The sequence below is a fragment of the Grammomys surdaster genome, unplaced genomic scaffold (assembly GCF_004785775.1).
Source record: "Grammomys surdaster isolate TR1022 unplaced genomic scaffold, NIH_TR_1.0 372, whole genome shotgun sequence".
Lineage (NCBI taxonomy): Eukaryota > Metazoa > Chordata > Mammalia > Rodentia > Muridae > Grammomys > Grammomys surdaster.
Window position 1 is genome coordinate 9,735,366 of NW_021604791.1, and position 17,540 is coordinate 9,752,905.

Sequence of the window (17,540 nt, forward strand, 5' to 3'; positions counted from 1 at the left end):
CAGTATCCTGTCTGCACTTGGGGTATGTTGGATTGCTGCGAGCAGCAAGGGGGTCCCCCTGATGGACGAGGAGGGAGATAGCCATGGGTTTTTCAGAAAAGTGACCCTGGGCTACATGGCTATGAAACTGGAGGAATCAGCTTATTTTGGAAACTTGTTTCGATAACACATACCTCTCCTATCCTTGTGTCCTTACGTCCGCCGTGGCAATCAATTGACCCACATCTCGTGTGACTTTAAGTGCTTTTGAGATCACCAACCCTACTTTTGAGACAGGGTCTTCTGCCACCTAAGCTGGTGTCTAATGCATTGTATAGAACTCCCGATCCTCCTGGCCTCCCCCCAACCCCCACCACGTGCTAGAATTATAGGCCTGCGCCACCATGCCCAACTTAACATGTTATTTTCTTAAACACAGAATGTAACATAACGTTCTGTAGCTTGCTTATTTAATATAGCCAGGTGGTCTTCTCATGGCTGCTCACAGTACATCTGCGTATCCCAGCTGTGTGGAATGCATAGGCAATCTCCATTTAGTTTTTAGCCCATCCTTTTGGGCTGTTGTCTGTTTTCCTTTTACAAGTGGCCCCACACTGATCTGGTTGTCCAGCTGTTACTCTGCACATGCGATTGTATGTGTAGGATGGCATTTCCGAGGTCACTGGTTAATTGCAGACCTCACTACTAGCATACTGATACCACCCCCAGCATTTGCAGAACACCTGTGCCTTAAGGGGCCCTGTGTAGGAAGAAAGGTAACTTCAGGGTCATTGTCCCAAGTCCCCAGATGTTGTGTCCTTAAGCTAAAGAAACACTACCATGACTGTTTCCCAGAGAAGCAAGTAACTATGACTGGCATTTCCTTTAAGATTGTAACATACTTGAGAAAGATGGACGATGGTGTGGAAAAGAAACATTTAAGTTAGGGCCCTCAAGGCTAATTCTCTTTGTCCTGTATCTCCATATAGACAGTTGGATACTTTGTTTTTGTTTGTGAGACATGCTTTTACTGTGTAGCCCTGGCTGGCCTGGAACTGGCTATGGAGGACTAGACTGGCCTGGAAGGTTCAGTGAGCTGCTTGTCCCTGCCTCTTGAATGCTGGGACTAAAGGGGTGAGCCACCAAACCAAGCCTTGAGACCCCCCCCCCCAACCCTTTTAAATCTTACTTTTTATGCTGTTGGTGATAGAGCCTGTGAGAATGCTTGCTGGGCAAGGGCTCTGCCACTGAGCTGCATTCCCAGCCCTGAGGGGATTTTTTTTTTTTTAATAGACAGATTTTTGACCAAATTGTGGATTGCCATACTTATCTTAGTAGCATGTTCCATGGCAGTCGCTAAAGTGCTATGAGTTTTGTTTGAGACCCGGATATGAGGAATAACCACCTCCACGCTTCTGTCTTCCAGCCTTCGACATTCCGGAAGCACTCTGCTACACACATGGAGCGACCCTGCTGCTTTTTCCCAGCGTGCCCCCTTCAGTGCCTGTAAAGTACAAGCTCCAGGTTGAAGAAGCTTCTAGATGGATCCTTTCCAAATTTGGTGTCTTTTCTACAAACTCTGTGCCTCAACCTCAATTTCTAAGTGGTAAGGCTGTGTACTTAAGAAAATGGATTTTATTTATTTTGTGTATGTGTATATGATTGGGTATGTGCAAGTGTGCAGGCGTGTAGAGGTTGTGAGAGTTGAGTCTGCCCTTCCATCCTGTGGATCCTATGGATGGGACTCGTCAGGCTTGGTGCCCAGCCCTTTAAAGGATGATGGGAATTGTTCTTTGGACTGCCTTTCCCAGGCCCTCTCTTTTTATATATAAGTCACAGTTATTTCTGGTAATTTCTTCTGAACTCCATCTAAAAATAGCAGTAACACAGGTTTTTGGAAAGCTTTTAAGCGGTCTTTCTGTATGCCTTGCTGCTATAACATAGCACTTAATATTAGTAGTAATAATGCGTGTAAAAATAGTTGTGTAAGTCACTTTTCATTGCTATGACAAAATACTCTAGCAAACCAACTTAAAAAGAAGAATGGTTTTTTGGGGTTCCTGATTTCAGAGGCACCAGGCTGCAGTCAGATGGCTCCACGGCTTTTAAGCCTCTGGCAGACCCATCACAATAGAAAGGTACAGCAAAGGGAAGTGGCCAGGGTACAGAGAAAGAGAGAGCCTGTAATGACTGCTTCCTCTCTCTGACATTGTTATACTGGGGTCTCCAAGTTGCCGGACATTACCGCTCACATTCTGGGCAGGCGTTGTCTTCTCGGTTGCTATCCCAAGTCTCCTTCTACCTTAAAAATGCTTTATTAATTTCCTTGGGGATTCTCAGCGTAATTACTATAGCAGTCCAGAGTAAGAGTAGTCAGACACACGGCCTGATGTGTGTACTTGGTAGGCTTTGGTTCTTCATAATTCCTTCAAGTCCTTGTGATTGGAAATCATGCAAACCCTCATGGCGCTCATCGGAGAGGTGTGCGATGTCAGCTCTTTTTAATGCATGGCCTTGCTTGTGCCTTTCCATACGTGAGGTTTACTTAGAACACGTCTTTGGACAGAAAGGGCAGAAGAAGAAGACTGAGCAGAACACATTGCTGAAATGGGAAACCTTAACAAATGAATTGGTTGACATAGGCCCCCCTTTGCAGCCGTTAGCACATGCTTACCAAATGCTTGCTGTTTATGAATGAAATACTTAGTGACTTTTAGCATAATAAAGTCATCAGATGGAAACCTGGACCTTAGATGGGGTCCGTAGTAGCAGGGTGGAGAAGGGCGTCTGTGTGGTTCATTCAACTGGACTTCTTGCCATCAACTATGTTGGATTTTTAAAGAGTGAAAACTAATTAGCCGTTGATATCAGTTTTCTCGCGCATACAATAATTCAATTGAATTATTTGTGAATTTAATGTTTTAAAGACTTAATACCTTGTTAGTTCAATGAACAAACTGAAAGAACTTTGATTTTTTTTTTAATAAAAAAAAAGATATAGTTTTTTTTTTTTAAGATATAGTCTCTTCTCTCTCCCATCTGGTGAGATAGTTTTGGTCTATTTGTTAAGTTATGAGACAGGAATAAGACACCTGATTGTCTTAGGGTTTCTATTGTTGTGAAGAGACACTATGTATGACCATGGCAAATTTTATAGAGGAAAACATTTAATTGGGGCTGGCTTACAGTTCAGAGGTTAGTCCTTTACCATCATGGCAGGAAGCATGACAGTACTCAGGCAGACATGGTGCTGGAGACGGAGCTGAGAGTTCTCCATCCATCTATCAGGCTGCAGTACCACACTGGTACTGGCTTGAGCATGTGAAACGTCAAAGCCAGCCCCCTAGTGACACACTTCCTCCAACAAAGCAACATCTACTCCCACAGGGCCACAGCTTCTAATAGTTTTACTCTCTTTGGGCCTATGGGGGCCATTTTCTTTTAAACCACATACTGCTATTAAATTACTTTCTAGTTTGTACCTCTCTCTGCAAGTTGGTGCCTTTCATCCTTTTCTTCCTGCATTCTCAGTCTTTTCTTCTCCTGACCTCCAGGACTCTCCTTATTTGGCCCTGATGTTTTTTCTGTCCCCCTTTCTACTGTTCTTCACTGTATTTTTGGTGCTTGGATTTCCCAGGCTTGCCTGGTATCCATTAGTTTCCCCTTAGATGTTTTCCAGGGTCAGCATCTCTTAGATCAGTGGTTCCAGCCCCAAAACCCTTAAAAAATACAGGTGTCTTCTGAAGACTAGAAACAGCTGAAAGCCATCCACTAGTCTTAGTGCCCTCGGATTGAGCCCCGAGTTCTGTACCCTCATTCCCCGACTTCTGTCTTCAGCCTCATCTTTGCCTGGGAGTCGGGACTGTTCCCTTCCCATGTATTGAAATCAGGGTCTTTGTTTTAGCTCAGCAGTTTTCTTCTTATGTCTGAAGAATTTTTTTCTTTGTCTTTTGCTATTTTGAAATCTCCAGTAGTGAGAAATTAAACTATAGGCAGAGTAGACTGGTGAGCTAGTATCCTTTGTCTTCACCCTTCAGAGGAGAGAATGATGGGTCATAGGCAAATTGTTTCTCTTCAGTAACTCTCCTCTCCTGCCTGTGTTACTTTGAAGCAAGATCCTACACATCTGCATTTGCAGTATGAATCCTTAAGTCTCTTTATTTCAGTATAAAAGATGGTGATACTCAAGTTACAGTGTCACGAATGAGTCTTAAGTTCTCTCAGGCTACTTTAAAAATAGGTGATTTGATTGGATGAGGGCTGGTAAGCCCTTCCTCCCCATCGTACTTGGATAATCCTTCAAGTTCTTTCCCTTGTGCCCCGTCTCCCTCCCCTTCTCGTTTCTGAAAAACAGTAAGTAACTTGGGTCCTCTTTAGATGTGGAGGTTCCTGGCAACAGCCCTGTGAGCAGATGAGGTCCTCTCTCCTGTCCTTTGTGTCTCCTGATAACCAGTACGGAGCTTGGGTCATGATACTTGATCATGTTAAGGTCTGATGACTTTAGTCAAGTCTGTGTCTGTCACCAAATGTCTGTCTAGGGCTTCCACCAAGTATTCCCCACCAAGCCCTCCCCCAAAGCATTACCTACAATCAGGTCAAGGGTTGGAAGGTTTTTTTCTTTTCCTGTAACATTAGTTTGTATTTGAAGACCTTCACCTTTCCTCTCTTGTGGCTTAGACAGCTGCTAAGGTAAAGGTAAAGCAACTAGTCAGTGTAAATGAATGGCCAAGGTTGTGTTCTAATAAAACTTTATTTACAAAATTGGTTTTGTTTGACCCTTTGTTTTTGGGACTCTTGAATAATACAGGGGTTTGTGAAACAGTAGTATTTAACATTGTAGTCCTTTGTAGTGTACTAGAGAGAGCACGTACCTGTTACCCAGTTGGGATAGCTTCTTCAGTTGTTTCTTTGCTACTTAGATTGACATTTCCTTCTTATTCCTGGTATCAGCAGCCTCTCCAAGGAGTTTCTAATTCTTTTGTTTTGTTTTGTTTTTTTCACAATGGAGTGTTAAGAATGCAATGCAGGTTCTAGGGGTTCTCATATAAGCTGGTACTTCCTATTTAGTTTCAGATGCCTAACTTATTTTTTCATTGTATACTAATACTAATTTCTTTCATCTGCAAATCTGCTTCTTAATGGCACCATGAATAATATGACTAGAACATTAAATAATTACTTTTATGCAACTGTCTCAGCAATAATAAACTCTCTGTCTGGCTTTTTTTTTTCTTAACAATGTATCTGTGACTCTGGACATGGTGACTTGTTATAATATTTGGGAAGCTAAGGCAGGAGGATTGCTGTGGGTTTGAGGCCAGCCAGGACTATGTAGCAAGACCCTATCTCAACTAGGCAAACTAGCTGGATGTGGTATTATGTGCCATTAGTCTTAGTGCTCAGGAAGCATAGACAGTTGCATCTTTGTGAGTTGGAGGCCAGGCTTATCTATAGTGAGTTTCTGGATAGTCAGCCCAAGCTACACAGTAAGACTCTGTCTCAAAATCAACCAGCCAGTCAACCAACCAACCAACCAACCAACCAACCAACCACCCACCCAGCCACCCAACCAACCAACTCCGTAAACCAATCAACCAACCAACCAAATAAAACCCTATTGAAACAAACAAACAACACAATTGTCTGTGATATCCATCCCCCCACCCGCTGTGTGGTGTCTGTGGGACTCCCCCATGTTGTGTGAAATGACAGTCCTTTCATTCATGTACACTAACTTTTCATTGTGTGAAATGCTACTATTTGCTTTTCCATTCTCCTGCTGATGGAATTAAGTTGCCCTGAATTCTTCTGTATGCCTTTGGTAGACGTTGTATGCTTTATTTATTTTCTCTCACATGTACTCTGGGGTGGAATTAGTAAATTGTTTTTGGACACAGGCACATGGCCCTAAGAACGATAAAAGAACTGCGTGTGTCAGTTATCTATTGCTCCGTGACAAATTCTCCCTAAGCATCCCAGCCTTCCATGGTAAACACCATTATCTGACAGTTGGTGTCTGTCTGCTTCTTTGAGGTGCAGCTTTGCTGAATGCTTCTAGCCAGAGCCTCTCATAAACTGCCATGGTGGTATTTCTGGAGCCACAGTCATTTCATCTGGTTGAGGGGGGTGGCACAGAGCCTTCTGCACTGTGTTCCAGCCCACTCTTGTACCCTTTGGCAAGATTCAGATCCTTTCTGGCTCTTGGTCAGAAGCTCACTTCTTTTTCTTCAGTGCTGGAGATTAAACCTAGGGCCTCACACGCTCCTTCACTGCACACAGCTCAGTAGTTACCCACCTTGACGGTATTTAAGCGTACATACAACTCAGTGGCGCGAAGCACATTCTCGCTGTTACAGCTCAGTCATCGGCCCCTCCCATTTGCAGAACTTTTTCATGGTCCACAGTTGAGCTGATTGAACGGAATGGATTCATTGTATCAGTTTAGTCGTGTAACTCTCTTCTCTGTCCAGACCCGCCCCACACAACCATGATGTTACTGTGTTATTCTCTGTATAGAGCCTGGCTACTTCAGAAGTGCAGTCATATCAACTTTCCCCTTGGCTTATTTCCCTCAGCACAATGCTATCAAGGTCATTTACACTGTGGTGTGCATCAGAACTTTTTTTTTTTAAGGCTGAATGGATGCATTGTGCTTAGATACCACATTAAAACCCTGCTGCAGGATCTGAGGTGTTGCCCTTTTTGCTGCTGTTGTGATGCTGTTCTGTGAACACTGGCATTCTACCCCATGCTGTTTCCACAGTGAAATCTCCAAGCCCGCTCCGTGCTATAGAAGAGGGATTGTGTAAGGTTGTGGGTACCAGGACAGACACGCCATAATAATCATTCTCTGTGTAGTTAAGCCAACAACTGGTTATATTTTATTTTGAAATGCAATAACCTATAAGACATATTATTTTACAGTTATCTGTAATCGTTTCATGGGTCCAAAAACATACCCACAAAAGAAGGTATATTGAAACGAGTTATGTCCTAATGTTTTCCTCTTATAAGGAACCATTTGAAAATTTCAGTTGATTTTTTTTTTTAAGTATAAGTGGGTGGGGCTGGAGAGGTGGCTTAGCAGTTACGAGGACTTGCTGCTCTTTTAGGGGACTGTAGTTCAGCTCCCAACCTGCACCTATGGCAGTTGGCTCACAGCCTGTGACTCCAACTCCAAGGTGTCCAAGACCCTCTTCTAACCCGTGTTGGGGGGAGCACGCATGTGCTTGCTTGTGCATTCATGCACACATAAACAGGCTATGTTCTTATCTCTCTTTTAATATAAATTGTAGTGTATTATATCCCTTGCTTTGTTTGATATAGTCTGAAGAGCATTCCTTACCCATTCTCATGTATTGTTTCTACATCCATATGCACCTCACTGAGTGCACTAGAATTTGGGTTGTTCCTAATCTTTTGCTAATATAAATTATACTGCAGTGAATATACACATGACGTTTTTAAGTTTACTGCGTCACGCTTTAGGCAGGCGCTTAGAAGTGGATTTACAAGGTCAGAGGCTAAGTGAATTTGCAGTTCTATTAGATATTGCCAGGTATGTCCTGAGAACATATAACACTCTGACTTAGTGTTCTCATCAGAGCAGTGGGTGCCTGTTTGTATATACCCAACTATGTCATAAAGTTTGTTTTCAAACCTTTGGGGGTTTTGCTAATTTCCACCCTCTGTTTGGATGAGGTTGTTTTTGTATAGCAAAGGTGCATTTGTATTTCTGACTCTTACCTGTTCATTCCCTTAGCCCTCCTTCACTTTGAGTTTCTGGTGTTTTTGCTTTGCTTTATAATCAGTTTCCTTTGTTATAAGGAATACCAACCCTTGGTTTCCTTCCTGAAAGCAGAGGTATTCTCTAACCTGCTTCCTGCCTGCTTCACTTTCTTCTTGTCCTTCCCCCATTAGTGTTATGTGTATTTTCCTGACCATTTGATGTTTCTCCTTATATAACCCAGACTTCATCCATTTCTTCTAGCACTCCCCAGGTTGGATTTGACTTTATCCACAGAACCAATATTCTGGCATCCCCTGTATCAGTTAATGGTGTGGCTGCCTTCCTAGTTGAGACCTTGAAGGCCCTTGGTAGGTTTTTATAAGGTGAATGCAGTGAGTATCCCTGGAGTGCTGGCCAGAGTTTGAAGCCCTGAAGCTTGGCACTTTGTAGCAGGTCATAATCCCAGGCCTCACGCAAGTCGTCTCCTGGGGGAGTCCATTTTAAACACAGCTCTGATGTGCGGTTAATGTACCAAGAGAGAGAATTCAAGGGTCAGGGCATTATTAGGTTGGAGAGGTTGCGGGTCACAGTTTGATGAACTGACATTTAAGCTGAGATTTGAGGGACAGTTAGGCCTAAGCAGATGGAAAAAAGCCCAGACTGCAGCTCACAGACACAGGAAACAGGAGGTAAGGATGCTGAATCAGAAGTGAATCCTCTAGTAGAGCGCCTGGCTAGCTGGAAGGAGTCATCTCATTGGCTTTGTAATTCAACCCCACCACACGGATAAAGTGAGACCCAAGGCTAGGGCTGGTAAAGGTGCAGGGTGAGATCGTCCGGGCCACCTCCTGAGGCCCTGTGAGAGAGTTCATCTTCACCATCAACTTGACTGAATTTAAAATCAAGGCTGGCACACATCTCCCAGTGTCCGAGCATGTTTCCAGAGGGATTAACGAAGGAGAGGAAGGGACCTAACAGGGCTGAGATCTCATGTGCTGAAGGCCCAGGCCGAGTAACAAAGTAAAACAGGAGAGGTGAACTGAGTCCCAGCGTTCCCCACTCCCCATTCTAGAGCTACAGAAATGCGAGGAAGCCATGCCCATCACGAGAGTGGACTGTAGGCCATAAGGACAGAAAAGTAACCAAGACAACCCGTGTGTTATGCCTGGGAAAAATACCCCGACAAGCAGCTTAAAGAGGGAAGGTTTATGTCGGTTCACAGTTGAAATACAGTTCCTCAGAGTGGGAAAGTCGAGGCAACAGAAGTTTAAAGCAGCTGGTTGCATTGTGCCTAAAACCTGTGCCCAGCTTCCTTTCTCTGTTTTTAAAACAGAGTCTAGGATCCTAGCGTGGGGAATGGTGCCACCCACAGGGGCGGCCCTTCCTTCTTTAGTAACCCTTATAAGGATGATTCTCTACAGGCCTGCTCACCTGCCAGCCAATTCTGAATCTCGTCAAGTTGGCTATTGATGTTACATCACATGTTCACATACTGTCTTTAGAAATAGGTTAAAATAAGATACAAAGGAGAAAAGTCACAAGACCCCCCCTTAGCTTCTCCTCAGCCTAATTCTCCATCTTGGCACATCTGTCCACCCCCTGTCCCTTGTTGCCTAGAGGCTCACTCCTAACTATTCCCCCTAATCTGCTTACCATCCCGTCAGCCAGATTGATTTATTTTTGACCTACATATCCTGTTTTCCTTTGTTGCTGAGGCCAACTCTGAGATTTCACCTCAGTCTCTGTTATGTCAGAGGTACTCATGGGTTTATGTGGGTCGAGAAAAACTGTGTGTTTCTCATTTCAGAACTGATAGGCCTGAAAAGAATTTTGTCGAGTCATGCGAGATTAGAAGGGCGAGTCAGGGGAGTCTCAGGTATAGTGCCGCAGGCACCCTGAGTGGAACCTTCCAGAAGTGATCTGATTCCACAGAAAAGCCTTGCTTGCCTTTTGAAGCCATCTTTACACTTCAGCACACATTAGCTAACACATGTTTCTCCACACTGCTTTGACAAAAGTGTGTTTCTATGGTAGTACCAGCGTTCTGGGGACTTGAAGGAATGGGAAGTCAGAACACTAAGTATTCAGTTTTCATGTGGCAGAGAATGACCAGTGAAGTCATAAATACGGAGTGCATTGAAATGTACCCGTGGCTTCCCCAGCCCCTTAGACATCATTGGAGGGATCCTCCTTACTGATTCAGAGTGACCCTTTGCATATTGATGAGGCTAGCTTACTCAGTGCTCACGCTGGAGTTTGTATATCAGGGGCAGTTAACGTGTTTCTTCTGTGAAGAGATGGTGCGGTTGCCCTTTAGTGATAGCTTGCAAAATGACTATTTTTCCTTAAAAAAAATTCTTTCTAGGTTTCTGCTCATTCCCACCTCAATCCTCTCCTTGTCTTCTTTCCCTCTTTCTTCTTTTGAGTGAGGTTGTTGCTTTGGTAGAGTTGTCATGTCTTAGTATTCTGTAACGGTGCCACTGATGCACACACAGCTGTGTCGGATGAGGCCATTTTTCTGAACTCATAGTGGAAATGCTTTTTCTTGAGGGGTGATGTTTGCTGATTTTCTTTTTTATGTAAGCATTTTCAGATATTAATATTTTCATTTCTTTGTCCCCACCTATTGAATTAAAGAACTGCTTTTTGTATTTTAGTATTTCTGGATGTAATGAGAGGGTTGTGTGGTTATGAAAATTTTGGTTCCTTACCAGATGGGACTTATTTTTGGGGTCTGAAATGTAGGAAAGCAGGAAAGCATAAACCTTTTAAATCCTTTTAAAAAGCAAATTACCTAAAGCCATATTACAATGTTTTAAACAGTCCAACAATGTTAACAATAGTGTCTTACTTGTATTAAGGTCAAACATCATAATGGAAGTTTTGAATGAACTTTGCTTAAGACAAAATTAGAATTTTTTTTTTTTTAATTTGTTTTTTCGAGACAGGGTTTCTCTATGTAGCCCTAGCTGTCCTGGAACTCACTCTGTAGACCAGTCTGGCCTCAAATTTAGAAATCGCCTGTCTCTGCCTCCCAAGTGCTGGGATTAATGACGTGCACCACCACTGCCTGGCTCGAAATTAGGATTTTTGAGGCTTAGCTTCTGGGAATTGGGTTTTAGAATTTTCAAAAATGATTTTAAAGCGTTAGGTGTCCATAGGTAAGAAACAAATTCCCATGTGCTACCGATCCCCAATGATATTATTTACGGTTTAGAGTGATAAAAGAAATTTCTATTTGTAAAATGGAAAGTCTACAAGCTGACAGCTCCTAGTTGTGGGTCCTGTTGTGCGGCTCCTAGTTCAGTGGGTCTGTCAAGGCTTCAAGGGTAATGTCATTGAGATTGCGCTCCAGGTAGGGCTTCTGGAATTGGCGGCCATGCTGAAGGAGCCTGCCAAGGTAAGAGACATGACTCAGGTCTCCCTTGGCCCTCTCCAAGTCTCCCTTCCTCCCTCATTTATAAATCCACACCAGACCTAATTTTTAGTACAATCATAATGTGATATCAGAAGCATATTAAAAGATTGCTTTTGTCTCTTGCTTTCCTTTCCCAACAACCACTTTTAGACATTCTAGAATGTTCTCCCGAGATGACGTTAAGAAGGATGGTCTGAGAACCGGGTGAGTCACACACACCAGGGCACACTCTGCAGGGACCCCATTTTATTTCATATTTGCCTATCCCCAGTGTAGGGTGTGGCTTGATGGACAGATGGGCGGGTTCCATCCTCTCTTCTGCTCCTGGTGCCAGTTTCCAGAAGGCCTCGACAACATTGCTTTTTTACTGACCTCATTACTGCAATACATCTAACAGTTAATATTCAATTTTGCCTTACTGGGATTCCAAGATATGTTAAACTCCTCAGTAGGAAGAGCAGCATAAGCCCGGTAGTGAAGCTCGTCCAGAGTCCACACTCAAGGCGTTTATTCAGATGATTGATTTTATGACACTGAGCCAAGGACCAAATAGTCTCTCAGAACTGAGCGTAGAATGAGGCAGAGGGGCCCACAAATGATGATTTGAGTGGACAGATTTTCATGTAAGCCACAGCGATGACAGTTGCTCCTTCCGGTGCTCGCCGGGCCCACCCTCCAAGGTGGACACAGCTGACAGTCACAGTATTGAAGCCATTAGTACCCTTCTTCAGGAAGTCTGTGCTTTAGACTGGAGATCATATTTAAGAGTCATAAAATGATGCTCTTTCTTCCCTTCATGACGACATTCACTGGCCTTGAATAATTAGATCTCAACAACAACAAAAAAGGATTTTATTTACTCTATGAAATATAAAATAATCTGATTTGTGGGTCATAATGTGGTTTCTTTTATTTTCTTTGGGTTTGAGAGTGCTCGTCACACGAGAATGTATTGGAGTCACAGAATCTGATGTAAGTCCATATAGCAGTGTATTCTCTTAAGAGAACCAGATGTCTGGTATTTCAAGGTCATTCACCAGTGTTCTCTCAGTTCCTCTGTCTGTAAAGTTGAATTCGTGCACATGTTGTGGTTAGCTGGATTAAAGTGAAGGTATGCACATGGATTCCAACCGCAGCTAGTCCCCCCTAATGGGCCGTCGGTGACAGGTGCTGGTTTTGTTTTTGTTGTGTTCTTAATTAGCTTGAATTTCTAGGGTGTCATTTCTTAGGGTGCAGTGAACCAGCGCTGAATTCTCCTGTCCTATATTTGTCATTTTCTTAGACCAAAGTTAACCACCGTGAAGAGTTGAGCCTGTTTGTGGGTGGAGTCGGAGGGGTGTTGCTGACTTCCGTTCTGGGTTGGTGTGTGTGGGTGTGGGTTCTCCCAGTTACGGGTTATACTCTGTAAGAGGAGAATTAAGTTTTGTGGCATGTTTGTTCTATATGGTCATCTGTAGTGACCAAACCAACTTGGAATGTTTCATTATTAACTTTGAAATTTGTTATTTTCCGTGTAGAGGATGTTGCTCTGAATAAATTACTGATTATCTGTTACAAGTTTCTAGGGAGGGACCACTAATCAGTGCCCAGCACAATCCTTTCTTTCATAAACGTGGGGAGGAGGCAGCAGCACACAGCCACTTGGGAGGGCAGAGCCAAGAGTCGTTATGTAACCTGGGTACTTGATAGCATCTAGCTCTAGGTCCAGGCACACTGGGAGTTGTGTTGGGGACACTTACAGTGAGGTGGTACTGTTTACTGGGTTTGACTATGTAACTTAAAAGGCTTTTAAGGAATCAGCCTCTTGGAGTGGGAGATGGATCTGGGAGGAGTTAAGGGAAGGATTAGGAGGCAAACACGGTCAAAATTAATTGTATGCATATGTGAAATCTTCAAGGAATTAAAGAATTAGTCTCTTCCTCAGCTTTCCAACAGAGAAGCAAGAAACATTTGTAATTATAAGGCTGTCTCCCCTCAAAGACTTCTGCCAGAGCACCTGAAGTGTATGCATATGTATCTTTTATCTTGTCTGTAGGCCCCTTGAAGGGGGTGCCTGTGACTAAATGGCATCCATTGTAGATTCTCGGAGCTCTGTTGGACGGACGCACGGCTCCTGGCTTGTGGAAATGCCACGGCACTAGGCAATTTAGAGATGCCCTTAAAAAAAGAGACAGATTCTCAGGCAGCCCGTTTGACCTTGATGTGACCAGGGATGACTCCGGAGTCTCCCCCTCTCAGATGCTGGTTTGTGCGTGGGTACCATCGTGTGTGGTCCTGGGGATGGAGCAAGTATTCTGCCAGCTGGGCTATATTTTCAGCTGTAAAGATACATTTTCCCTTTAGCAATCCTTGATATCTAACACCCCCGCACACACCTCCTTACCCCCACCTCCATCCTACCCCCACACTCACCGTCTACAGGGCATCCTGTTATTCTTATTTTTTTTTTTTTTTTTTTTTGGCTTTTTGAGACAGGGTTTCTCTGTGTAGTCCTGGCTGTCCTGGAACTCGCCCTGTAGACCAGGCTAGCCTCGAACTCTCGAACTCAGAAATCCGCCTGCCTCTGCCTCCCAAGTGCTGGGATTAAAGGCGTGTGCCACCACTGCCCAGCCTTATTTTTCTTTCTTCTTTTTGCCAATGCAAACTTTTTTTTCTTTTGTCTTTGTTTTTTTGAGACCGAGCCTCCTTCCTTCCCTCCCTCCTTCTTTCCTTCCTTCTCTCCCTTCCTCCCTCCCTCCCTCCCTCTCTCCTTCCCTCTGTCCCTCTCTCCCTCCCTCCTTCCTTCCCTCGTGTCCCCCCTCTCTCCCCATAGCCCTGGCTGTCCTGGAACTAACTATGTAGACCAGGCTGGCCTCAAACTTACAGAGATCCACCTGCTTCTGCCTCCTGCTGGGATCAGAGGTGTGTACCCAGCAAGTGTCTATTTCTTCAAGGGTGTCTTTCTCTGTGAAGCTTTTAAAAGCCTGCTTTCTGTTAGTAGCAATTCACATTTAGAAAGGGAGACTGAATTGGATCAGGGCTTTAGGTTGCCCCTCATGTTTGGAAGTTGCAGAAACACCTTCATTTGAAGACCAGAAGTCACATTTTTGGGTAAAAGTCTAAATATTTTCCAACCAATTTAATTTAAAATGTCAAGGTCATAGCAAGGTTATAGAAAAGTAAATTTGTGTTGTAATTTTCAGGAGATGATGTGAAATGTTGTGTTCATGTTTTTATCGAATCAAAAAACTACAAGGAATCACCTTACAGTTCTTACCAAATGTGATTATGGATAAAAATCAAGAACCCTTTTAAGTAGAGTCCCCTGTCCCTGTGCAGATTAAGCCATAATGAACTGTTGAAAGTTAGTGTATACAAGAGCAACTCTGACACCTTTGAGAATTTTTGTTTGTTTGTTTTTCAACAAGCTATTGTTTTTAAGACAAAAAAGTAGAGGGGGCTATCAGCTAAGAGCTGTTTGGGGATCGACACAGTACATGTCTGGATTGTGAAACCTACTGTTTTGTTTTTCTTCCTTTCATATTAGGCCTATTTTTTGCTTTTTTTTTTTTTTTTAGTCATGAACAATGATTTTCATTAAAAAAAAAAAAAACAACAGGGAAAAAAAATAGGATCATCAGAACTAAAATCTAGGACTTGAGTGAACTTTAGGGTAATGTTAAGTGAATTGTTTTTGTTTCTTTTATGGACACTTTGCTTTGTGGGTTTTTTGTGTGTAGCACATCCATGTTGATATAGATGAACACACATATATGTTAACAATGAATTATTCATTAAGTATACATATATGTATATTTTATTGTATTATACAAACACACACACACACACAGACACACAACTTAGAGCTTGTTCATGAATTTTCAAATAATACACAATGAGACTGAGCTATGCCCAGTAGTATGTGGTACCTTATATTTCAGCAGTGAGACTTTGACAGTTACACATAGTTTGCATACTGTCGGTTGAATTCAACACATGTTTCTTTCGTGCTTTTACTATTTATAGGAAAGCCGCTTTTCTGGTGTCTGTGGGAGGCGAACCGGTGCGGGCACCCTTTAGGGAGCTCAAGCCCCAACCTCTTCTCTGAACCACAGAGTTTTTATAGCAGGAAGACACTTCAGAAGTCTTTCTCTCAGGAGAGTGTCTAGACACTAGCTCCTCGAAACCCACCCACTGTAACCTGCCCAAGGCTCAGTAAATGGAGGAGATTTAGCAACACCCTCCCCTAACCCCCGCCCCAGCCAGCCAGTTTAAGGAAATTATTTTAGTGAAGAATGATGGGATGTATCATTTACCCTCCCTAATAATTCAGAGACAGAGTGCTCCAAGTACCTCCTCCTGCACACATGTATACTCGGTTGTTAAAGAAAGCATACTGTGAAGGAACTTTTGATCTATTTTAAAGATTGTGGTGAAGATCTTGAGAAAGATTTGTATCCTTCTACCCCCTTGTTGGTCAAACCAGAGTGAATTTCTTGTTTCCATTTTCCTTAGAAAAGCTGCTTAGCCCTCGCCATTGTCACCTACTCCAGGGTCAAGTGCTTTCTAGTCACAAGTCAGGCAATACTTCCTCATAGTATATCTTGGTAAAGGATGTGGGGTATACCCCCTCCCCCCCAAATGCTGGCCTAGTTCATCTGCCTCTAGATACAAATGAAACTCTTTGTTGCAAACCGCGAATCTGCAAGTGTTTGTGATGTGCCTAACTTGGTACCAAGACGTGATTTAGGCACCAAGAGAATTTGGATTATTTAATACCGCTGCATAATAAAATGACTTATCAAATGTTCATGTGGGCACACACAGAGGCGTGATTGTGCTCTCTCAATGCACGATATAAATACCGAGGCTGTTTTTGGGAGCCAGCACGGCATGCTGAAGGCATGGTTTGGAAAAAGGCCTTGGAGTACGCTCTTATCAGTGGGAGCTACTGAAGTCCAGTCGGGATTCCGAGCGCTGTACTTGTTTACTTCAGTTCTGCCTTTGCCTTCAATAGTTTTGTTCTTTTTATAATCATTGAATCATCTGCCTCAGAAGACCTTGGTAGACATGTTTTTATAGTTTTTTTTTTAATCATCACATTAACTTTCAAAGATTAAGAAACAAAACAACGGAGTTTAAAAAAGCAAACAAAAAACCCATTTAGATGGAGGAGAGAGGAGACCGGACCTAGATGAAGCCTGCTCTCCCCGGCTTGACTTCCCATCCAGTCCTGTGGCCGCTGCACCGCTGTTTTTTGTAGACCTTGATTGTTTTGATGTGTGTCCTCTGTCATAACACTCCATCCATAAATATTTCAGCGTGGGTTCCTAACAGACAAGTACTCCTGGCTTTTTGCTGACAAAGTAGAATCTTAATCTTTTGGGGAGAATTTATAGAAACCGAGGAACACTATAATTTAAGTGTGTGTGTGTGGGGGAGGGTTACCGTAGTGATCTAAAGGAAAAGAGAGATATTAATTTTATCACATCATCTCTTTGTGCGTGTGCGCCTTCGTTTGGAGATCTGAGGCCATCTTACGACAGATGCTCTTATCATCCCCCACATGGGTCCAGGGAACTGAATTCAGGTTCTCAGGCTTGGCAACGAGAGCCTTTACCACGAAGCAGCCTTGCCGGGGAAGAATGAGATCTTTGAAATGGAATAAATGGAACTAAGAAATTCTCAACAAGCCCTTGTACCAAAAAACAAGACACACGTTCTGATACTACATGAAGTACAATGGGGTGGGGGGATGGGCATTTTTGAGCAGCCGGTGTGTGCTTGCATCCCAGGCAGGTTAGTCTGGAAGTCAATTACATCTCACACCATTTGAGGTGGCAGTTCTGTTTCAAGATGCATCCTTGAGGAGGAGAACCCCACACACAGACTGCCCATCAAGACACTGCGATCTCACATGCAGCCGTGAAGAGTGGAGCTTAGAGCTTAACGGTAGGGGAAAGAGCAAGTGAAGACTGTTCAGAAACCACTAGAAATGGAAGGGACGCGTTCTCACGGTGTCAAATGTCTAATGTGTAAAACCCAAACAAAGTTAATATTACTGTGAACTGGTAACGGTAATCTAAAGGTGTTTAGCTTTTAGGCAGATAACCTGGAGCTGGACAGAGAGCTCAGAGTTCCAACCACTCATTCTCTCAGAGGATTTGGATTTGATTCCAGTAGCCACATGGCAGTTCACAACCTTCTATAACTCTAGTTCCAAAGACATCCTCTTCTGACCTTGGTGGGTACACACACACACACACACACACACACACGCACACACACACGCACCAGCAAAACACTCATACACATAAAATAAGAACCGTTAAATTAAAAAAAATCCTCATTTATTTTTTATATGTAGAAGTGTTTTGCCTTCATGTACGTGCATGTAATACCCTTCCTTCATGTATGTGCATGTAATACCCTTCA

At 43.2% G+C, this 17,540-nt stretch overlaps 1 protein-coding gene across 3 annotated transcripts in view; it reads left to right on the plus strand.

The window, feature by feature from the left end:
* The first annotated feature begins 1,405 nt into the window (after positions 1-1,405).
* Positions 1,406-17,540, plus strand: part of Fryl (FRY like transcription coactivator) — a 195,509-nt gene continuing 179,374 nt past the window's right edge. For 2 of the 3 annotated variants that reach the window (XM_028780842.1, XM_028780845.1), the window contains exon 1: positions 1,465-1,585. The gene's annotated coding sequence lies outside the window, so the exon portion shown is untranslated. Of the gene's footprint in view, positions 1,586-17,540 lie in introns of all 3 variants that reach the window. The other variant, XM_028780843.1, reaches the window with a different exon arrangement.